Source organism: Macrotis lagotis, chromosome 1, assembly GCF_037893015.1.
Source record: "Macrotis lagotis isolate mMagLag1 chromosome 1, bilby.v1.9.chrom.fasta, whole genome shotgun sequence".
Lineage (NCBI taxonomy): Eukaryota > Metazoa > Chordata > Mammalia > Peramelemorphia > Peramelidae > Macrotis > Macrotis lagotis.
The window spans coordinates 557,522,331-557,547,165 of NC_133658.1; the positions used below are offsets into that span (position 1 = coordinate 557,522,331).

Below are 24,835 nucleotides of genomic sequence, written 5' to 3' on the forward strand. Positions count from 1 at the left end.
CTTTATCCATATTCCCCATTGTTTTGTTTCTGAATTCCACCTCCTTCAGTGTGTGTTTTCCCTCCTATATCAATCCCCCTCCCCTTTCTTTGCTCTTTCCCTTTTCCCCTTCTTCCCTTCCTTCTGTTAGTTCCCTTTTTTCTCCCTCTCCCTGTCCCCCCTCCCCTTTTCCCCTCTTAATACTTGAAAGGTATGATAAGTTTCTTAACTTAACTGAATGTGTGTGAGTTAATTTTAAGTCAAGTCTGATGAGATGAAGATTCAGGTGGTTCTCGGCTCCTCCCTTCTTCTCTTCTATTATAATAGGTCTTTTGTACCTCATGATGTAACATGATTTACCCCATTCAATCTCTTCCATCCTCCCATCTCCTTACTGACCCCTTTTTAAGGAGGTATTGTTTTTAAATCATTCTATCTGAGTCACAGAAAAGTTTTGAGTGTCCATCATTTATGGCTAAGTATATTCTCTCTAATATAGTTACAGTTCTCTAGAGTTATTAGAGCCTTTCTCCCAAGTGGGTATATAGCCATTTTCATCTTATTGGATAGCAGTTTTTTTTTCCTTTACCCCCCTTTATTTTTTACCTTTTCATGTGTCTCTTGAGCCTCCTGTTTGATATCCAAATTTTCTATGTAGCTCTGATCTTTCCATCAGGAAATGTTGGAAGTCTCCCGTTTCAGCAAATGTCCATCTTTTCCCCTGGAAGAGAAGGCTCAGCTTTGTCAGATAGCGGATTCTTGGCTGTATTCCAAGCTCCCTTGCTCTTCAGAATATCTCATTCCAGGCCCTTTGATCTTTTAATGTTGATGCATCCAGGTCTTGTGTAATCCTTGGTACTTAAATTGTTTCTTTCTGGCTTCTTGCAGGATTTTCTCTTTTATCTGATAGTTCTGGCATTTATCCACAACATTTTTGGTGTTTTCATTTTAGGATCTCTTTCTGGAGGGGATCTATGTATTCTTTCAATAACTATTTTACCTTCTGGTTCCATGATATCAGGGCAATTTTCCATCACTAAATCCTTTAATAATAAGTCCAGGCTTTTTTTATTTTCAATGTTTTCATGAAGGCCTATAATTCTCAGGTTGTCTCTTCTTGATCTGTTCTCGAGAGCAGTGGTTTTGCTGATGAGGTATTTTACATTTTCTTCTATTTTTCGATCTTTTGGTTTTGTTTAACAGAATCTTGTTGCCTCATGAAGTCATTAGTTTCCACAGATTCCATTCTTTTTTTTAAGAGAAGAATTTTCTTCATTTACCTTTTGCAACTAGTTTTCCAGGTAGTCAGTTCTATTTTTGAAGTTTTCCATTTGCCCAAGTGTAGTTTTGAGAGAATCATTTTCTTTTTGCATTTGTCCAATTGAAGATTTGAGAGAGTTATTCTCATTTTGTATTTGTCCAATTATATTTTCCAAGATTTGTTTTTTTGTTGCAAGGTGTTAATTTTCTCTCGAGTTTCTTTTCCCAATTTTTCCAATTGATGTTTAAACTCCTTCCTGATTTCTTCAAGGAAGTCTTTCTGGGCTGGAGACCAATTCATATTCTCCTCAGAAGTGCTAGATCTCTCTGTGTTAGAATCTATTTCTTCTAAGTATTTCTCCATGGGCCCCCCCTTTTTTGCTGGCCTTTCTTCATCTTTCTAGGATCTTGTCTTGGGGGGGTACGGCTGGCTCTCAGAGTTTTGCTTTTGAAGATACTAGAGGCTTTGTTCACTTGGCTTAGAAATTCCAAGGGCCGGCCAATAGGGGGCATTGGTTGCTTTCTCTGGAGAGTTTGAGGCCCTCAACAGCAGGGTCTGAGTTGACTTTGAAGAATGTGCTGAGCCCTGGGGGGGAGGGATTTTAATTTCTCTTTCTGTTGAGTGAACTCTGTTGCCCACACCTGAGCCTGAGGGGGTGGGGAGTTCTTTATTGTTTGTTTTGGGAAAAGGGCTCTGTTGAAAGTATGGAGCTTAGGTCCCTGGCCAAACTGGTTGTTCTCCAGGTGTGCTCTGAAACTCTCTGTGCTGGAACTCACCCTCCTGTAGTTCTTCTCCCCTGACCAAAGATTCCTCTGTTAAAATTGGATCTCGCACCCACCACTCACCAAAGTCTCTGTGGCTGAGGCTAGTCCTCTGGCTTCCCCCAGTTGCTGTCCTTGTGCTGACCCTCTGCTCCCTTGAGATGGACCTTGTTGGTAGATGTTCTTCTCCTAGCTTCTCTTTCTGGGTTTTGTCAAACAAATTTCTGTTAAGAGGTTTCTTTCATGTTATTTTTGAGGGGAAAGAGGAGTACTTAACACAGTGCCTGTCTTCTCTCCACCATCTTGGCCAGAAATCCTATATGCCTTTTCCTTTTCAAAAAAATCTTTTTTTGTGATATAGATCTAATAGTGGTATTACTAGTTCAAAGAGTATGCACAATCATTTTGCTCTTTGGACATAGTTCCAAATTGCTCCCCAGAATGGGTGAATGAGTTCACAATTCCACCAAAGGTACATTATCATCCCACTTTCCCCACATTCTTTCCAATATTGACCATTTTCTTTTATTGTCATCTTAGTCAATCTGATAGATGTGAGGGGAGTACCTCAGAGTTTTAAAATTTGCATTTCTCTAATCATTAATGATTTGGAGCATTTTTTTCATTCTACTATAGTTATTTTTAATTTCTTCAACTTAATTTTGTATTCATATCCTTTGATCATTTATCAGTTTGAGAATGACGTAAATTCTTATACATTTCAATCAGTTCTCTACATATTTTAGAAATGAGTCCTTTATGAGAAACACTAATTGTGAAAATTGTTTCCCAGTTTTCTGCATTCTTTCTAATCTTGGCTATGTTGGTTTCATTTCTGCAAAAACTTTTTAATTTAATTTAGTCAAAACCATCCATTTTGCAATTTATAATATTCTCTATCTCTGGTCATAAACTTCTCCCCTCTCCATAGATCCAACAGAAAGACTATTTCCTGTCCTTTTAATTGGGGACCTATGGTATCACTCTTTAGGTTTAAATCCTGTACCCATTTCCACCTTATTTTGGTTTAAGGAGAGAGATGTGGGTCTCTATAGAAACTCTTTTTCTAAAGGTTTCTGATTTTTTTTTTATTTGGCTACTCATCTATTAGGCAATGGCATTTAGTCTTACAGATTTTTGTTACTTCTTTAAAGGTTTTGGATGTTTAGCTTGTATCAGAAAGTCTATTATTTGATCAGTCCACTGACCTTTTGTCTGTTCTCATCTTTTTTGACTTCTCTGCAGAATATAATTGTAGGTACTCCTTCCTTTGGGATATTCTTTTGTATTTTGATTTTATACTGCCATTCAATTACCTAGAGGTTCAAGACTTTGGTAAGCCAAGCTGAGGTATGGACTTATCCATTCAGTGATCATCTTTTCCTCTGAGAATCCTATATGCAGCTTCAGCTTCAGAATCCTGGAAGTCCCCATGTCATGAGGTGAAAGGGTCACTTCTAGAAAGTTCATTTGTAATGATTACTATTATGCTCAAGGGAAAAGCACAAATCAGAAGAGGGGGCCTAGGCTGAAGCTTAGGATTATGTTCAACTATGTAAGTAATTATCTAGTTCCCATGTATGAACACTACCTGAGGTATAAGGGAGGAGGAGGGGAGGAGACAAAATTCTTCCCCCTCACAGGAAGCTCAAGAGCAAAATTGGGAGGGAAAAGAGAACCCAGATTCAAGAGTCACAGCTCATATAGGGACCACAGAGTGAAGACCTCTTGTTTGCATTTAAAATTTTATTTTATGTGACTATATTCTGTGGTTCCAGTAGATGACTTGTGGGGAAAGACTCATAGTGCTCTCTCATGCCCACATATACTAGCATAAGATGATCTGTTTCTGAAGTTGAATTGACATATAAGTCATTTTAATCCTTAAATTAGTTTTAAGTTTTTGAAAGGAGTTATTTTAAGATTATTCAATATTTTTCCTAAGATTGGGTGCTTGGGGTTATCTATTTTCTGTTTTGTTATTTTATATATTTGTAGACATTGACTCATTTTTGAAGTTTTCAACTTTGGTGGAATGTAATTAGTAATGGTAGTTTTCTTTATTTCTGCTAATCTATTGTGCATTTCAAATTTTCATTTTTATTTTGATAATTGTTTTTATTTTAAGTTTTCATAAGTTAATTGTTTATCAACTTTCTTTTTCTAAAAAATAAGAACTATTAATTTGTTCACTTGTTTTAAAATGTTCAATTTTGTTATTATGCCTTTGATTTTCAAAATTTTGGGGGCTTTTTAAAGATAATTAATTTGTTGTTTTTTTCTCATTTTAACTAGATTCACTTTATTAATTTTGTTTGTTAATATGAGTGTTCAGAGACATATTCATCTCTAAGAAAGGCTTTATTTGCAACTATAAATTTTGGTACATAGCATTACCATTATTATTACTAATGTAACTTTCATTGTTTTTATTATGTTTTTTGACAATATGTAGGATATCATTTTTAGTTACTATTTAGGTACATATCTTTTGTTCACATTTCCCAAAGTACTATATATATATATATATATATATATATATATATATATATATATATATATATATATATATATATTTTTTTTTTTTTTTTTTTTTTTTTTTTTTTTAGGTTTGTTTGTTTGTTTTGCAAGGCAATGGGGTTAGGTTAAATGGCTTGCCCAAGGCCACATGGCTAGGTAAATCATTAAGTGTCTGAGGCCAGCTTTGAACTCAGGTATTCCTGCTCCAGGGCCAGTGCTCTATCCACTGCACCACCTAGCTGCCCACTACTTTATATTAATAATTGTAAAGGTTGTTTTTGAGATCTCTCTTCCTATATTTATTTATGTTTCCTTTGTATGCTAAAGTAGTGGTTGCCATCGATAAAAGTTTTTTGAGCAAATATCCCCAATATATGGATATCTATTGGTAAATAGTCTATATGAATATATGTAAGGGCACTGCTCCTGGAGCCAGGAGGACCTGAGTTCAAATCTGACCTTATACACTTGATACTACTAACTGTGTGACTGTGGGCAAAACACAACCCAGATTACCTCACATGCAGGGTCATGTCTAATCATCCTAATTCATATCTGGCCACTGGACCCAGATGACTCTGGAGGAGAAAGTGAAGCTGGTGACTTAGCATAGCACCCCCCTCATTTAAATTCAATTCACATGCATGTCATGAAATCACCTTCCTGATTTCTTGGTATTTTTCAAGAATGAAGGAGAAACAACAACAACAACAATAATACTGGAGTAAATATGGTGTATTTTATAAAAGATATATGAAATAGACATTATTAAATTAAGTTTAAATTTAAATCAAATCGGGCGGCTAAGTGGCGCAGTGGATGGAGCACCGGCCCTGGAGTCAGGAGTGCTTGGGTTTGGGTCCGGTCTCAGACACTTAGTGATTGCCTGGCTGTGTGGCCTTGGGTGGGCCACTTGGCCCCATTTGCCTTGCAAAAACCTAAAACAAACAAAAAAAATTAAATCAAATTTAAAAATGTAGTAAATTTTTGAAATTTCTAATGCAAAAAAACTTTTTTGATCTTAAGAGCAATTATGGAATGAGCCTTATTATTAAAAAATATAGCTGCATATGTATCCATACAATTGTTAATAGTTAATTATTGAGCTATTTTGATGAATTAAACCAATTGAGCAGATGATTTTTTTCAGTGCTCTTAAGATTTTGCTACCTTTGCCAATTAATGAAAGAGGGCACATATTTTAAAACATTGCATCAAGGATGTTGAGTACGTGATGTGCTTTGTTTCAAAGCCTATCTTTTAAAAGAAATACAAAAAAAAAGTACATATTCAAGAAGCACAACTGAACTTAAAGTAGTAGAAAGCTGTGAACATCGCTGAAGCTAAACTCCTTTAAAGATACCCATGGAACAGCTTCAAACGCTGCTTAGAACAGTTTTTAGGAAGCAGAGTAAAGCCCTGTGTAGCTTTCAGCAAGAGATAGGGAAGAGGTAGAGAGTCAAGGGATAGGGGAGGCCTACCCAGGGAAATAGGGGATTCCCAAATGGAAGGGGCTGTCGCTGATTTATCTGGTTTTGTATCAAACTTCATCATGCTCTGACTCATGGTCCTAAATACTTCTATGACGAAGTCTTTATAAAGGATGTTAATACCTTTGACCCCTGGTCCTTACACAACTCTTGTAGTTTTTTTCTTTTTGTCACTAATGAATCTGGAAATTATTTTATTGAGCAAAGATAAGAACTCATTCAAATTGAGGTCTCCAGATGCATCCAGGGTCACTTCCAAATGTGCTGATCCATATCCAGTCACTGGATACAGATGGCTCCTGAGGAGAAAGTGAGGCTGGTGACTTTGCACAGCCCTTCCTCCCTTAAATCCAGTGTCATGACAACACCTTTCTGATGTCATGGTCTTTTTTGAGAATGAAGTACAAACAACATTGGTGATTCTGGAAATGATTTCACTGAGCAGAGATAAAAGGTATTTTTCTGAGCCCTATCTTTTGGGTTTCTGATTCTAAATGAACTGTGACTTTTTTTGAAAGCTTAATCATTTTACTTGTCAAAGGAATGTCTGTAGGTGGTTTCTTATTTAAATATTTGACTTTTTAAATTCTCTCCAACACTGGTAACTAGCATTATTCCTCACTCTCCCCTTCTTTCTTTTCAAAGACTTAGGTAATAAATTTTTTCAAAATAAAATTTATTTATAAGTTTCACTTTTCTATCACCTTCTCTAGTCTCCTGATTTATGTCTTGCCATTGGACTTTGATGATTCTTGAGGAGTCATCTCTGCTTCATTTAAATATAAGTCACTCACAAGTCAAGACATTCCTATCATGATATCATTGGTTTTCAAAAAAGAAGGTCTAACACACCTTGTCCCAGGTCCTGTGTTAATTGGTAGAGACTTAAGATCCTTTCCCACAAGGAGCTTATAGCCTAATTGAGGAGATAACATGCAAACAGTTTTTTTCACTTTATTTTTTATTTTTATTAAAGATATTATTTGAGTTTTACAATTTTCCCCCAATCTTGCTTCCCTCCCCCACCCCACTCCACAGATAGCACTCTTTCAGTCTTTATTTTGTTTCCATGTTTTACCTTGATCCAATTTGGGTGTGATGAGAGAGAAATCATATCCTTAAAGAGAACAGAATTCTCAGAGGTTACAAGATCAGACAATAAGATATCTGTTTTTTTTTTTTTCAAAATTGAAGGGAATAGTCCTTGTACTTTGTTCAAACTCCACAGCTCCTTATCTGGATACAGATGGTACTCTCCTTTGCTTGCAGACAGCCAAAAATTGTTCCCAATTGTTGCGCTGATGGAATGAGCAAGTCCTTCAAGGTTGAACATCACTCCCATGTTGCTGTTAGGGTGTACAGTGTTTTTCTGGTTCTGCTCATCTCACTCAGCATCAGTTCATGCAAATCCTTCCAGGTTTCCCTGAAATCCCTTCCCTCCTGGTTTCTAATAGAACAATAGTATTCCATGACATACATATACCACAGTTTGCTAAACCATTCCCCAATTGAAGGACATTTACTGAATTTCCAATTCTTTGCCACCACAAACAGGGCTGCTATAAATATTTTTGTACAAGTAATGTTTTTACCCTTTTTCCTCATCTCTTCAGGGTATAGACCCAGTAGTGGTATTGCTGGGTCAAAGGGTATGCACATTTTTGTTGCCCTTTGGGCATAGTTCCAAATAGCTCTCCAGAAGGGTTGGATGAGTTCACAGCTCCACCAACAGTGTAATAGTGTCCCAGATTTCCCACATCCCTTCCAACAATGATCATTATCCTTCCTGGTCATACTGGCCAATCTCAGAGGTGTGAGGTGGTACCTCAGAGAAGCTTTAATATGCATTTCTCTAATAATTAATTATTTAGAGCATTTTTTCATATGGCTATGGATTACTTTGATCTCATCTGTAAATTGCCTTTGCATATCCTTTGACCATTTGTCAATTGGGGAATGGCTTTTTGTTTTAAAAATATGACTCAGTTCTCTATATATTTTAGAAATGAATCCTTTGTCAGAATCATTAGTTGTAAAGATTGTTTCCCAATTTACTACTTTTCTTTTGATCTTGATTACATTGGTTTTATCTGTGCAAAAGCTTTTTAATTTAATGTAATTGAAATCATCTAATTGGTTTTTAGTGATGTTCTCCAACACTTCCCTAGTCATAAACTGTTCTCCTTTCCATAGATCTGACAGGTAGACTAGTCCTTGAGCTTCTAATTTGCTTATAGTATTGTTTTTTTTATGTCTATGTCCTGTAACCATGGATCTTATCTTGGTAAAGGGTGTGAGGTGTTGGTCTAATCTAAGTTTCTTCCATACTAACTTCCAATTACCCCAGTAGTTTTTACCAAAGAAGGAGTTTTTATCCCAATGGCCAGACTCTTTGGGTTTATCAAACAGCAGATTACTATAATCCTCTCCTGCTTTTGCACCTAGTCTATTTCATTGGTCCACCACTCTATTTCTTAGCCAATACCAAGCAGTTTTGATGAGTGATACTTTATAATACAATTTTAGATCGGGTAGTGCTAAGCCACCTTTGTTTGCATTTTTTTTCATTAAGCTCCTGGCAATTCTTGACTTTTTATTTCTCCATATGAATTTACTTACAATTTTTTTTAACTCATTAAAGTAATTTTTTGGAATTTTGATTGGTAGGGTACTAAACAGATAGTTTAGTTTTGGTAGAATTGTCATTTTTATTATATTAGCTCTCCCTATCCATCAGCTGTTGATATTTGCCCAGTTATTTAAATCTGATTTAATTTGTGTGAGAAGTATTTTATAATTGTTTTCAAAAAGATTCTGAGTCTGTCTTGGCATATAGACTCCCAAATATTTTACACTGTCTGAGGTTACTTTGAATGGGATTTCTCTTTCTAGCTCTTCCTGCTGTTTCTTGCTAGACATATATAGAAAAGTTGAGGATTTATGAGGGTTTATTTTATAACCTGCAACTTTGCTAAAATTGCTAATTGTTTCCAGTAGTTTTTTAGATGATTTCTTGGGATTCTCTAGGTAGACCATCATGTCATCTGGGAAGAGTGAGAGTTTTGTCTCTTCCTTCCTAATTCTAATTCCTTCAATTTCTTTTTCTTCTCTAATTGCTGATGCTAACATTTCTAATACAATATTGAATAGTAGTGGTGATAATGGGCACCCTTGTTTGACCCCTGATCTTATTGGGAATGCCTCTAGCCTCTCCCCATTGAATATAATGCTTGCTGATGGTTTCAGATGGATACTGCTAATTATTTTAAGGAACAGTCCATTTGTTCCTACACTCTCTAGTGTTTTTAATAGGAATGGATGCTGTATTTTGTCAAAAGCTTTTCCAGCATCTATTGATATGATTATATGACTTCTGATAGGTTTGCTGTTGATATAATTGAGTATACTAACAGTTTTCCTAATATTGAACCATCCCTGCATTCCTGGAATAAATCCTACTTGTGATGACTTGTTGTAGTCGTTTTGCTAAAATTTTATTTAGGATTTTTGCATCTATATTCATCAGGGAAATAGGTCTATAATTTTCTTTCTCTGTTTTAACTCTTCCTGGTTTAGGTAACAGTACCATGTTGATCTCATAGAAAGAGTTAGGCAGAGTTCCATCTTTCCCTATTTTTCCAAAGAGTTTATATAGGATTGGAACCAATTGTTCCTTAAATGTTTGGTAGAATTCACTTGTGAATCCATCTGGCCCTGGAGATTTTTTTTTAGGGAGTTCAATAATGACTTATTGAATTTCTTTTTCTGAGATAGGGTTGTTTAGGTATTTAATCTCTTCTTCATTTAACCTGGGAAACTTGTATTTTTGTAAATATTCATCCATTTCACTTAGATTATCAAATTTATTGGCATAGAGTTCGACAAAATAATTTTGAATTATTACTTTAATTTCCTCCTCATTGGTGGTGAGTTCACCTTTTTCATTTATGATACTAGCAATTTGGTTTTCTTCTTTCTTTTTTTAAATCAAATTGCCTGGAGGTTTATCAATTTTATTGGTTTTTTCATAATACCAACTTTTGGTTTTATTTATTAATTCAACAGTTTTTTTGCTTTTGATTTTATTAATTTCTCCTTTAATTTTTAGAATTTCTAATTTGGTATTTGATTGGGGATTTTCGATTTGTTCTTTCTTTAATTTTTTTAGTTGCATGTTTAGTTCATTGATTTCCTCTTTCTCCAATTTATTCATATAAGCATTTAGAGCTATAATATATCCCCTGAGAGTTGCTTTGAATGAATCCCATAGGTTTTGGTATGTTGTTTCATCATTATCATCATCTAGGATAAAATGGTTAATTCTTTCTATAATTTGTTTTTTGGTCCACTCATTTTTTAAAATGAGGTTATTCAGTTTCCAATTTGTTCTGGGTCTATATCTCCTTGGCCCAGTATTGCATATGATTTTTATTGCATTGTGATCTGAGAAAGATGTATTCACTATTTCTGCCTTTCTGCAGTTGATCATTAGGTTTTTATGTCCTAGTACATGGTCAATTTTTGTATAAGTTCCATGTTCTGCTGAGAAAAAGGTATATTCCTTTCTATCCCAATTCAGTTTCCTCCATAAGTGTACCATATCTAATTTTTCTAACAATCTATTTACCTCCCTAATTTCTTTCTTGTTTGTTTTATGCTTTGATTTATCTAGATCTGATAGCAGGAGGTTGAGGTCTCCCACTAGTAGAGTTTTGCTGTCTATGTCTTCCTGTAATTCTTTCAGCTTCTCCTCTAAGAATTTGGGTGCTGTCCCACTGGGTGCATATATATTCAATATTGAAATGACTTTATTGTCTATGGTACCTTTTAGGAGGATAAAATTACCTTCCTTATCTCTTTTAATGCTATCTATTTTTGCTGTTGCTTTGTCTGAGATAAGGGTTGCTACCCCTGCTTTTTTTTACTTCAGCTGAAGCAAAATATATTTTGCTCCAACCTTTTACCTTTATTCTATATGTATCTCTCTGCTTCAAATGAATTTCTTGTAAGCAGCATATTGTAGGATTCTGTTTTTTAATCCACTCTGCTATTTGCTTACGTTTTAAGGGAGATTTCATCCCATTCACATTCAAGGTTATGATTACTTATTCTTTATTGCCCTCTGTGCTATCTTCCCTCTGTTTGTATTTTCCCCCTTCTCCCCCTTTTATCCATTTTCCCCAGTATTTTGTTTCTGAATACCACTCCCTTCTGTATGTTTGCCCTCCTATATCACCCCCTCCCCTTTCTTTCCCCTTTCCCTTTCTCCCTTTTCCTTTACCTTCCTTTTGTTAGTTCCTCCTTTTTTCCCCACTCCCCTTCTTTTTCTCAGTCCCCCTCCCCTTTTAATACTTGAAAGGTTAGATGTTTTATAAGTTAACTAAGTATGTGTAGGTTGACTTTTAGCCAAGTCTGATGAGAAGAAGATTCAGGTGTTTCTCCTCTGCTCCCTTCTTCCCCTCTATTACCATAGGTTTTTTTGTACCTCTTAGTGTAATGAGATTTGTCCCATTCAATCCCCTCCCTCCTCCCGTCTCTTTCCTGTACCCCTTTTTAGGGAGGTAGTATATTTTTTTAGATCATTCTATCTAGGTCATAGAAAATTCTGAGTGTTTGTCCCTTCTAGTTCAGTATATTCTATTGAATAGAGTCAAAATTCCTGAGAGTTATTAGAGTCTTTCTCCCAAGTGGGGTTAAAGCCAGTTACATCCCATTAGATAGATGTCTCATGGATAGGTCATGGATGTCCATCATTTCTGGCTAGGTATATTCTCTCTGTTAGAGTTACATTTCTCAGGATTTATGAGAGTCTGCTGGGTTATAGCCAGTTTCAACTTACTGGATTGCATTTTTTGCCTTTTACTGCCCCCCCCCCTTTTTTTAACCTTTTCATGTGTCTCTTGAACCTCCTGTTTGATGTCCAAATTTTCTGTTTAGCTCTGGTCTTTTCTTTAGAAATTTTTGGAATTCTTCCATTTCGTTAAATGTCCATCTTTTTCACTGGAAGAGAAGGCTCAGCTTTGCAGGGAAGTAGATTCTTGGCTGCATTGCAAGCTCCCCTGCTCTTCGAAATATCTCTTTCCAGGCCCTTCGATCCCTTAAAGTTGATGCAGCCAGGTCCTGCGTGATCCTTACTGTGGCTCCTTGATATTTAAATTGTTTCTTTCTGGCTGCTTGCAGGATTTTCTCTTTTATCTGACAATTCTGGAGTTTTGCCACAACATTCCTTGGTGTTTTCATTTTAGAATCTTTTTCTGGTGGAGATCGATATACTCTTTCTATAACTACTTTGCCCTCCGATTCCATGATATTAGGGCAGTTTTCCATCACTAGGTCCTGTAATATTAAATCCAGGTTTTTTTTCTCTTCAATGTTTTTCAGGAAGTCCTATAATTTTCAGGTTTCCCCTCCTAGATCTATTCTCGAGGTCAGTGGTTTTGTTGATGAGGTATTTTATATTTGCTTCAATTTTTTCTATTTTTTGATTTTGTTTAACTGACTCTTGCTGTCTCATGGAGTCATTAGTTTCTGTAGACTCCATTATTTTTTGGGGGGGAGGAGTTTTCTTCATTAACCTTTTGCAACTCCTTTTCCAATTGGTCAATTCTACTTTTGAAAGAGCTTTCCATTTGACCAATTGAGGTTTTGAGAGAATTAATTTTTTTTTTTTGCATTTGCTCATTTGAGTATCTGAGAGAATTATTCTCATTTTGTAATTGTCCAATTGATGATCAGAGAGATTTATTCTCCTTTTGTGTTTGTCCAATTGTACTTTCTAAGGTATTGTCTCTCCCAAATTTTTAAGCTCCTTCCTTATTTCTTCAAGGAAGTCTTTCTGTGATGGAGACCAGATTGTATTCTCCTCAGATGTTACAGGTCTCTCTGAGTTGGGGTCTTTCCCTTCCAGGAATTTTTCTATGGATCCACCTCTCTGCTGACCCTTCTTCATTTTGCTAAGACCTTGAGTTGGCAGGGGCTGGGTCACCTGGGCTGGAGATCGCTTAAGGCTTTACTGAGTGCAGTTTGTCTGGCTGGCCAGTAGGAGGTGCTGGTTGCCCTCTCTGGGGTGTCTGTGACCTTGGTTGGGAAGCCTTCTCCCTTTGCTTGAGGGAGGGAATTGGAGCTATTGAATTCTTTTGCCTTCAATCAATGGTGGGCTTTACCCTGGCCTGAGGTCATTCCTCAGCTGGGCTGGTTCTTCTGCTCACACACCTGGGCCTGAGGCAGAAGTAATTTGCAATTTGCTTTTGTTTGAGGAGAGGCCTCTGTGCAATGGAGGGGTGCCCACAGAGTTTCTCAGACTGTAGAAGCCTAGGGATGGTGTCTGCCATTCTCCTGCACCAGAACTCTTCCCTCAGCTTGGTCCCGAGCTCCAGGGGGACAGCACCAACATCAGCGCCTCTGCTTCCCCGTGGACCCAAGCCCCCTTAATCCAGCCCCACTGCTGATCCAGCAGGTCCTGCTCTCGTGCCCTCAGACTCCCGGTTCCGATTCAGCTGTTAATCTGGCTGAACCCAGGCTGCGTCTCCCTCGGAGCCCAGACTCACCCACCAGTACTCAGCCAAGGCTGCTGCGGGAGACAAATCCTGAGGTAGATTTTCCTCTCCTGGCTTTTCTTTCTGGGTTTCCTGGTTCGGATTTCTTTTAAGAGGTTTGTTTCATATGATAGATGGGGAAGAGATCAGGAGACTTTAGAACTGTGCCTGTCTTCTCTCTGCCATCTTGGCTGGAAGTCCCGCAAACAGTTTTTAGAAACAGAATAAATATAAGATAAATTGGATATAATTAATAGAGAGAAGACACTACCCCTAAAGGAGATTGGGAAATTCTTTTTGAAGGTGGAATTTTAACTAGAATTTGAGCCTGAAGAGAGGAGCATCTTGTTCAAAGAATGACAAGAAGGTTAGTATGTTGCTGGATTGCAGAGGTGTTTATATTTTTTGGGATTGTACAACCTTTGGATATATAGTGATTCTGTGTGTGTGTGTGTGCACCCGTGTGTGTGTGTGAAATATTTGTTGTCATTTTTCTCATAATCTTTCAATAAATACCATTGATTGTATTAATCAGATTATCTGATTGATTAGACAACACAATTGATAAGAGTTTATGAGTGTGACAATTTTAAGTGGTTATAAACACATAGAATGCCTTGAATTGGGGTTTCCCTTAGATGAAGTTTGATTTTCATTTGTCATATAATTTTATTGTGCTTTGTTTACTTTAAAATCAGTACAAAGGGCACTTTAATGATTTTCTTTGTCTACCTGCCCACCTCATCCCTCAATCATTTTTACAGATAAAATCTTTTTGATTAGTTCATGTAGGACTGTGGTATATAAAACATTTTCTCTTCCTCACATCCTACCTCTCAATTAGTTTGATCTTCATTTGTATTATCTGAATTAAAGTTATAATATAAAAATTTACTACTGTCTCCTCCTCTCTTCACTCCTTACTTTTTTCTTTTCTTTGGATTACTTACTTCAGCAAAGTAATGTAGAATTAGACAGCACTAGACCTAGAATCAAGAAGACCTGAATTCAAATGTGGTCTCAACCACTTATTGGCTGTATGACCCTGAGCAAGACACATAATCTCTGCCTTCCTCAGTTTCCTCAATTGTAGGATGGTGGTAATACCAGTAAATATCCACCAGAATTGTTTGTAAGCTCAAATGAGGTAATAATTGTAAAGTGCTTGGAACATTGCCAGTTACTTAACCATTCTATGGATTTACTAGTCTCTGTTTCTTCTTAAAACCCTTTTCTATTCCATATGAAGATGGGTGAATTGCTCAGAGGAGGGGGTTTACAAGGATTGGTGGGAGTTCATTTATCAGTGAAGGAATCACAAGGCTCTTTGACTCAGAAGGGTAAGAAAAAGCCATAAATTTTAATTCACAGGTTGCTGCAAAAAGTTACAAGTTAATTCATAGAGTTCTTTAGGGATGCAAAAAGGCAAAGAAAGCAAGTATTTAAGAAGATAGTAATGTTAAGAAAAGAAGGGGAAAAGGGGAAGGGGAAAGAAGAAAAGATTGGAACAATCACAAGATGGTAGCTGGGCTAAGATTAGTAGAAGTCCAGTTGAGGTTAGCTTAAAGGAGAGGGTGAGCAGAACTTTTAAAGGGACTCTAACCTACCTCCTGTGCAGGGAGGAGTCAGAGGGAGTGGTCTAAGAGTGACTCACCTGGATGTGGCTAGAGCCAGGCATATACCTAGACAGGTTATGTGCCAAAATGATGAAGGGGGGGGGGATGCTGAGGTTGCTCCTATTGTCTTAGTGAATTTTCATTTCAGAAGAGGGTTAGACTGAATAATGGGGAGAAACTCAGAGGCCCACAGAAAAATTCCAGACAAGTAAAGATAATATTTCCTTAACATTACAGGAAAGGCCAGACAATTATTTCTGTAATATTTCTCCTTCAACAATAATAGCATGTAAATATTGAGATATCATTCATTTCTTACTTTAAAGTCTTATTTACTTTCTTAAATTTCAGCTTCATATTTGATTTGCCTGTTAGACCCTATCTGTTTCTCATTTTTTTTCTTTTAAAGAAAGGAATGTATGACTCTGGATATGACTTTTCTTGAAAAAATGGGTCTTTAATACATTTTTTTTTCAGCAAAGGTAATCTGGGGGGACCACATGCAATTTCAGATTTTACTATTTATCTTTCCTGTCTTTTTAATGTTTCTATTCTTTATTGAATACCATACTGTACTACTTTGGTTGGTGTTTTATGTGATCTTTTTTTTCCTGGATACTTGTAAGTTTCTTTTTAATAATGATGCTCTGAACTTTTAGGTCTATATTTCTGGGCACATTAAATTTGGTGGTCATCACTAGCTTCCTGTGAATACAGTCATCTGCCATTTGACCATTATTAATTATTTGCAGGCAAATTCCTTGTATAATTTCTTGTTACATAGTATTTAAACCTATATCTTCATATTTTTTTAAGAGACCAATGGTATTCAAACTTATTTCTTCCTATTTTTTGGAAGACCAATAATTCTCACACCATCTCAATGAGCTGTGTTTTATAGTTTGATTGCTTTGTTTTGTGAGGAGCAAGCCTTCTTGAAATTAATTTATTTTTTAAATTTTATTTTGTCACTTGTTCTATCTCAGCATTTTTGCTCTCCTTCAGGTTGTTTATTATTATTATTATTATTATTATTATTATTATTATTTTCATCATCAATATCAGAGGGATGATGGATGAGATTTTCAGTATGAGATAGACATTTTCAGATATGAGCAATGCTTAGATTTGTTTTTCTTGGCTGTTCATTTGTTAGAAAAGAAACTGGAGAGAGGGACATTTGTGCCCATCCAGGATCCAAAAATGTTGCTGGAGAGCCTAGGGTAGGGAGATACAGTTCTGGTTTGTTTTGGGGGGAGAAGAACTCACCAATCTTGGATTTAGGAGATTAAGAAAGGTCAGAACTGGTCCTTTTGAGTCACCTTTCAAGTTAAAACTAGACCATTCCAAAAACATTTTTCAAAAACACTTTTAAACCTCATTTTAAAATTTCTTCAGTTGGTTCCCTCTTCATCTAAAGAAAACACACATTTTGTTTATTTCTTCAGAAAAGGTGCGGTTAGGAAAAAAAAACAACTGTCAGTAAAGGTGAGTGATTATGAATCAGAGAGCAAAGTCTCTTGAGTCATCCAGGTTGAAAACCTGGAAGTTTATTTCCTCGTAAGCCAGTTAGATACTTCTCTCCAGTCAAGGTAAGAAATATTTTGCTGAATTTCTATTATAATGATGCCTTAAAATCTGGGACTTGGAGCGAGTAGAACATATTTCATTTGTTTTGAATTTGGCATGCTTTTCTTATCACAAGAATAGTGGGGGAAAGTAGGTACCTTCTTAAGTACTGCTTTCATATACAATACTATATGTAAGGTAAATATAATTAAAGATTGGAAAATTCTGAGAGAGTTGTTTCTTTTATACAAGTAACAGGGGTTTTTTTTGCTAATAACTTTTAGAATTTGCAAAGATATATATGAAATATATATATATATATATATATATATTTTGTGAAATCTCATATCCAAGGTGACAAGTATTTTTGTGTTGAAAGATACATTTTTTTAGATTTTTTTTCAAGGCAATGGGTTTAAGTGGCTTGCCCAAGGCCACACGGCTAGGTAATTATTAAGTGTCTGAGGTCGGATTTGAACCCAGGTTCTCCTGACTCCAAGGCCAGTGCTTTATCCACTACACCACCTAGCTGCCCCTGATACATTGTTAAATAGTTAAAAATTATATTATAAAAATCCATTTAGTAAAGTAGTGTCACTTGCTAAGTTGTATTTGAATTGATACAGGGGAAATACACATAAAAATCTATATTATATATTTGCAAATATATATATATATATATATATATACAGACATATATTTAATATATGTGAATGAATGCATACCTCTTTTGGGTCACTGCTTTGTCATGGTAGAAAGGCAGAAATAGCTCAATGAAACAATGAGCTCTTTCATTCAGGGTTACCCAAAATGAGCAAGATTATAGTAGAGAGTTCTGATAAAACAGGATCCATTAGAGAAGGAAACAGTAAACCACTCCAATATTTTTTGCAGAGAAAAATCCCACAGACAGTATTAAAATGAGAAGAGTTGACATTAGAAGATAAGCCCCTATAGAATTCAGAAGATAGTGAAGGACAGAAGTGGTCTAGGGTACTATGATTCCTAGGGACACAAAAAGTCAGACATAACTGAACAGCAACAATAATGTCATGTACATACACATTATATGCAATACATGCACACACATGCATGTGTGTAGATATGCACACATGAACATATATATGATCAGATGATGTGTACTTACATGTGCATATATGTTTGTGTGAGTGTGTTTGTCCTAGTATCTTCTCTGGTCCCATTTTATCCCACCTTCATGGTTCTCTGATATCTTTAAGGATTTTGAGGGTAACTAGTCTTTACCATTGACTCATTTCTATTAATTATACACCCCTTATTTTAAGGGTTCCCCTCCACACTAGTTTCAATTAACCACTTAATCACTCTTGCTTTTATAAATGAATATTTACTTCAAAGGCATAGCAAGAACAAATATACAAACATGCTCCCCTCAATAGTTGGGGGAACATAATTTTTCCTTACACTCACTTCCTTAGATCCCAGGAAAGAGAGGAGAGAATGATGAGGTTCATAGATTAATTCAGTAATATTGTCTTACTCAATTTCAAGTCCAAAAACCTTCTGGACTCATATGTCATTACTTTAGTTTCTTGGAGTTTCCCTGCTAGACTGGCAGCAACACCTGACCTGGTGTATAATGCCAGATCGTGATTTTGTGGACTCCACTTTTTGCATCTAGAACTGCAAAATAAAAATGAAACAGACCAAAACCCTAATCCTGATTTTTCTAAGCCACAGTGCCTAAGAGGGAGAAGAGAAAGATGGCTGTTCCCCATTTCATTTCCATTAGCTGTATCTATATTATGGATGAATAGAATCTTTATCTTCCAGGTATGACGATCATTTGGATTTTAGGCTATTTTCCTTATGAGAGACCATTCCTCAATTAATGAGTGGATAGAGAGCTGTTCTAGATCAGTGTTTTCTGACACTGCCACAACTCTAGGACTGATCCTTATCACCTCACTTGGACTATCATCACAGCCTTCTGGGTGGGTCTGCCTGCTTCAAGACATTCAGATCACCAGAGTGATTTGCCTCAGATGAACTGAGACTTGGGAAAGACCTTAACTTAAAAAGACCAAGGTCTTCTACTACATCCAGGGCCATCTCTAGTTGCCCTAAGCCATATCAGGTCACTGGACCCAGATGGCTCTAGAGGAGATAGTGAAGTTGACGACTCTATGCAGCTCCTACCTCACTTAAATCCAATTCACTTGCAAGTCATGGCATCACCTTCTTAATATCATGATCCTCCTCAAGAAGGAAAGACAAGCAACAAGCCTCCTTTTGCATCCCTAATGCTAGCCTGGCACATAATAGACATTTAAGAAATGTTCGTTGGTTGATTGACAGACACCAGAAAGAGTGGTTTCAAGTCCTATTTCTTACACATATAGATTCTATGATCCTGGGCAAAATATTTAAAACTCCCTGGTTGTCTTGATAACTATCTGATTCAATTAATAGAAGTTTAAGAGTGTCACATAACTTGGAAATTACAAATCTTGTCCATGTGTGTGTATGCTATGCTAAGTGGATCAGATACAATTCATTAAGAATTTGGCACTCATTTTCAGTTTGAGAATTGACTTCCTTGCTGTTTCCAAGGTCATTTTCAAAGGCTTCAGTTTTGGTCTCCATAGTACAAAATTCATTCCTTGTGGGGAAGAGAAAGAAAAGTCTCCCTCTATTAAATTCCTTGAAGACAGGAATCAGATCTGTACCCAAATGCTGGAAAGGAAAATAAATATGCATAAGAGAGCACTTACCATTCAATATTATTACTTTTCTTCCATCTTTGTGTCTTTTCCTTTTTTTTCTGAAAAATCAGAGATTTAGAGCTACAGGTATTTTAGAGATCATTGACTCCAACATCCTTGATTTACAGATAGGGAAACTGAAACCCAGAGAGGTTTAAATGACTTGTCCAGGGTCATAGAGATAGTAAGTATCAGGTACAGGAATTGAACCCACATCTTCTGACAATAAATTCAACATGTTTTTTCCATGGGTTACTCTGTCATATTTGTTGTTTTCGTGTATCCTTTATGTATCTTAGGTACTCATTCCTTTTCTATTTTGTCCCCAAAATGGTGCAACTACATAAGCAATAACTTTATATTAGTTTCTTTTTTGTCCTCTTTTTTATTCTGCTTCTTTAATTTGAAAATGATATTTTTTTACAAGAAATTTTGCATAGTTGCAAGGGGTACACATAATTAAACAGCTTTGCCTCATTCCTCAACACTTTAATTTTTTCTACACTGGTTCAAAAAACATTTATTGAACATCTACCATGCATGCAATACTTGGCTAGGGCCTTTGGGTAGGGGAATACAAAAATGAATAAAAGACAATCCTTGCTGACAACTTAGAATCAAATAGGGAGTTTCTTCATATTTTAACAGTTCCTGGCACACTGTATCCTGGTAGTCTTAGCTTTGCCTTGAATATTTAATGATTTCCCTTTTTTTCTTTTTCTTTTTCTTTTTTGCAAGGCAATGGGGTTAAGTGGCTTGCCCAAGGCCACACAGCTAGGTAATTATTAAGTATCTGAGCTCAAATTTGAACTCAGGTCCTCCTGACTCCAGAGCTGGTGCTTTACCTACCAGGGTTGTTGTAAAGCTCAAATGAGAGAATCATTGTAAAATGTTTTGCATTATGACTGATACATAGAAGTCCGATAGAAATGTGAACTATTTTTGTTAATAATTAACATAAAACAAAAAATGGAAACATTCCATTCTCTTAAGGCTCTTCCTCTCTGATAGGTGAGACAGCTTTTATTGTGTGTGTGTGTGTGTGTGTGTGTGTGTGTGTGTGTGTGTGTAATAAATATAAAATAATTACAAAGGCATGTATATTAAATACAACATAAATAAAATAGGACAAAGGGCAATAGAAAGTAGAAGAATGAGGAAATACCTCATGCAATTTATATGATCTTCACAACAACCCTGTAATTTAAATGGTATAACTTTATGGATGAGGAAACTGAGGTAAACAGAAATTAAATGACTTGGCCAAAGTCATATGCACTTACCTTTAGTTAAGTTGCTCAAGTAGGATCTGAACTCAACAGTAAATTGAACACTCTATAATATTTATTATAGCTATTCTGGTCTTTATCATTCCAAACCCCATGCTCCTTCAGTTGAACCACTTAGCTCCTTTGTATTTGTCTTTGCTACAAGCAAAGCCTCACTGGGATTGTTTTTGCACCAGTGGGGAGTGGGGAGTAGGGGGGAAGTCAGCTAGACATTATCATGTAGGGGGAAAGCAGAGACACCATTCCACTCACCAGAAAATCACTGCTCTAGAGATTGCCCACTTAAACATTAGGTAATTTCTTATTGAAAGTGATAGAATTTTGCACCAAAATAACAACAATAATGAGTTGTTTCTTCATACTTGTTATCCAAGAAAAATGAATTACTGGGGGATAGGACAAAAGCAAAGACCTTGACTACCAATGAGTGCTTTAGGGAAGGGGAATGAAATAGGACTTAAATTGCCACATTCTCTCCTCCCCCTAGTTCTAAGGATGAGATAAATACTTTATAATTATTATCTCATTTAATCCTTTTAACAGCTATGGGAGATATATACTATCAGAACCCCATTTTATAGATAAAGAAGCAGATGCATATAGAGATTAAGTTAATTGTCCAGGATCACATAGTTATTATATGTCTGAGATATGATTTGGATTCAGATCTTAATGCTTCTGGGCCCTGTACTCTATATTGTCAAAAAAAAACCTCCTTCAAAAATATCATATTAGTACTAAAAGAGACCTGAGTCTTTATGTGATCTAACTCCTTGATTTTACTAATTTTTAAAAAAATTGGTTTTTACTTCCCAGAAAATGGAAATAACTTCCCCAAGGTCCTAGAGAAAGAATTCCTCTTTTACAAAGACTGAGGCTGAACAAAGATAGAGATAAAAATTGCACTGAAATGCCCACCCCATTCATTTTTACAGTGGAGAAAACTAAGGCCTTGAGTGTCACAGCAGGGATTAAAACCTAGTTATTCGATAAGCCAAAATTCTTCAGTCAAGCTGTAGAAACTGAATCTCTTTCTGGGTCATTAGCTGCATCTTATTTTCCTTCCATGGTATTTTCAAGCATTCCCACTATTTTCCCAGGAAATGAAACAAAAAAAATATAAAACTCTTGAAACAAATAAGCAAAATCCAATCAAATTCCCACACTGGGCCACATCCAAAAAATAAGCATCTCATCTTGCTTAGTAATCCATCACCTCTGACCTCTGGATTTATTGTTGATCATTGTGTTGGCCAAGAGGTCTTATGTCTTTTTTTTTACTTTTTTTAATTTAAGGCAATGGGTTAAGTGACTTGCCCAGGGTCACACAGCTAGGCAATTATTAAATGTCTGAGGCCGGATTTGAACTCAAGTACTCCTGACTCCAGGGCTGATGCTCTATCCACTGTGCCACCTAGTTGCCCCAAGAGTTCTTATGTCTTATAGAATTGTTCATTTATGAAAATACTGATGTTACAATATTAATTATCCTTCTGGTTCTGCTCATTTCATTCCATCAGTTGTTATAATTTTTCCCAATTTTCTCTAAAACTATCTTTCTTCTATTTTTTACAGTGCTATCATATTCCTTTTTAATTTTTTCTTTACTGATATTTTAATTTTATTTTTCCAATTACATGTTTTGAAAGTTTTTCAACATTCATTCACATGCAGATTTATAAATTACACAGTTTTCTTTCACCCTCCCTTCCCACCTCCCTCTAAGAGGAAACAGTCTAGTGAATGAACATTCTACATGTACATTTATGCTTAACATGCTTACTTATATATTAATCATTCAAAAATTATTTAAGGCAATGGGGTTAAGAGTGACTTGCCCAAGGCCACACAGCTAGGCAATTATTAAGTGTCTGAGGCCAGACCTCAACTCAGGTCTTCCTGATTCCAGGGCCAGTGCTCTATTCACTGCACCACCTGACTATTCCCATTAATCATTTTCTATATGAGGAATTAAGACTAAGGGAAAAGAAATAAGGCCAGGGGAATAGGAAAGAAAACAGAAGAGAAATTTAAAAAGGAAATCATTTAGATTCTGTAGTTGATTGGTTTTTTTTTCTTTGTTTTATTTTTTAATCTGAATTTGGATGATGTTGTCCATAACAGGTTTCCCAGGGTGGCCCTAGCTCTCTGACTAGCTGAGAGGAGCTGCATTGTCAAAGCTGATCAACTCACAATGTTGTTAATGTATACAATGTTCTCTTGGTTCTACTCCCTTAGCTCAGCATCAGTTCCTGTAATTCTTTCTATACTTCTCCAGAGTATGACCATTCATGAGGTTTTTTTTTTTAGTTTTAGTTTTTTGTAAGGCAATGGGGTTAAGTGGCTTGCCCAAGGCCACACAGCTAGGTAATTATTAAGTGTCTGAGACCAGATTTGAACTCAGGTACCCCTGACTCCAGGGCCAGTGCTCTATCCACTGTGCCACCTAGCCGCCCCCATTCATGAGTTCTTATAAAATGATAGTACTCTGAAATATTCATATACCAAAATTTGCTCAGTCAGTCCCCAATTGATGGGCATCCCCTCAATTTACAATGCTTTGCCACTACAAAAAAGAGCTACTATGAATATTGTGGTACATGTGGGACTTTTCCCATTTTTTATGATTTCTTCTGGTTATAGGCCTAGTATTGGTATTGCTGAGTCAAAGACTACGATCGGCTTTATTGGTGTTTGAACATAGTTTCATATTGTTCTCCAGAATAGTTGGATTAGTTGTCCCAATCCTCCCACAATCTTTGATCATTTTTTCCCTTTATATCATCTTAGATAATCTGATAGGTGGGAGATGGTGCCTCATAGTTGTTTTAATTTATATTTCTCTAATCAACAATTATTTGGAGCATTTTTTCATATGATTATATATAATTTAATTTCTTCATTTGAAAATTGCCTGTTCATATCCTTTGACCATTTATCAATTGGAGAATGACTTGTATCTATCATATTTCTTATCTAGTCTTAAATCACTGAATGAGTGCTGAGAAATGAAACCTGAGAAAGACCTTAGCTTAAAAAGGTTTCCCACTGTATCTGGGGGTCATTTCTAGACATCCTGACCTATGTTTTGTCATTGAACTACGATGACCTTGGAGGAGAGAGTAAAGCTGATGAATTTGCACAGCCCTGTTTCACTTAAATTTAGTTCACTTACAAGTGAAGATGTCACCCTCCTGATGTCATTGGTCTTCTTCCACAACAAAAGACTGAACAAATTATGGTATAGGAATAGTATTGGTATTGTTTCTCCTTTGTTCTGGAAGAGGACCAATGATGGAGGACTAATGAGGGGATTAAAATTGTCCATTCTACAAAAAAAGAGACTGAAGCTCACTTTATTAAAGGATTCATGCTCTCTTTTAATGAAAAGGACCTTAGATCTTTCTCATTATCTGAAATACCCCCTTTTTCTGGGATCTTATTTTTATTGCATACCCAAATATACAAAAGAGGTATGGTAAAATACAAAATCTTATTGGTTGATGGACCTTGCTCTTGGGAGCCAAGAATGACATATTAGTTGGGATGTCATAAGATGGGTCATAAGATGGTCACTTACTCATGTTGAACAATAGAGAGAGGTCTGGAGGTAAAACAGTAAATTCAGGGGCTTTACAAAGCATCAAGGCAACTCACATACTAGGTTTGGGCTGGATTATTAGCAAAACATAATGGAGATCTCTTTGTCAGCATTCTTGTGGTTGCCCAAGTGAGCCTCATAACTTGGTGAAAAAGGAGTGGACATTACAATAAAGTTTGTGGCCCATTATGAAACTATTTACCCCTATATGATTTATGTAGCATATCGAACTATAGAATACTGATTAGAAGAGAGTAGGGGTCCATATGAATTATTTCTTACACTAAGGATGTAGCTTAGCTGCTTTAGTGGAGGGAAGGGATTAGATTTAAGAAATATTCTATATGTAAAAAAAAAGTTGTGTCTCCTAATTTTTGGATTATTTTAATTTTAAGTTGTCTGACTCAGTATTTTGCTCAGTCTTTTGTTCCATTTTGGGGGTGTGGGAATAAAAGGGTTATTCAAGTTGA

General features: G+C 36.1%; 1 protein-coding gene across 2 annotated transcripts in view; it reads left to right on the forward strand.

The window, feature by feature from the left end:
- Positions 1-16,721: 16,721 nt before the first annotated feature.
- HHLA2 (HHLA2 member of B7 family) overlaps positions 16,722-24,835 on the forward strand; it is an 82,015-nt gene continuing 73,901 nt past the window's right edge. For both annotated transcript variants that reach the window (XM_074233796.1, XM_074233806.1), the window contains exon 1: positions 16,722-16,754. The gene's annotated coding sequence lies outside the window, so the exon portion shown is untranslated. The remainder of the gene's footprint in view (positions 16,755-24,835) is intronic.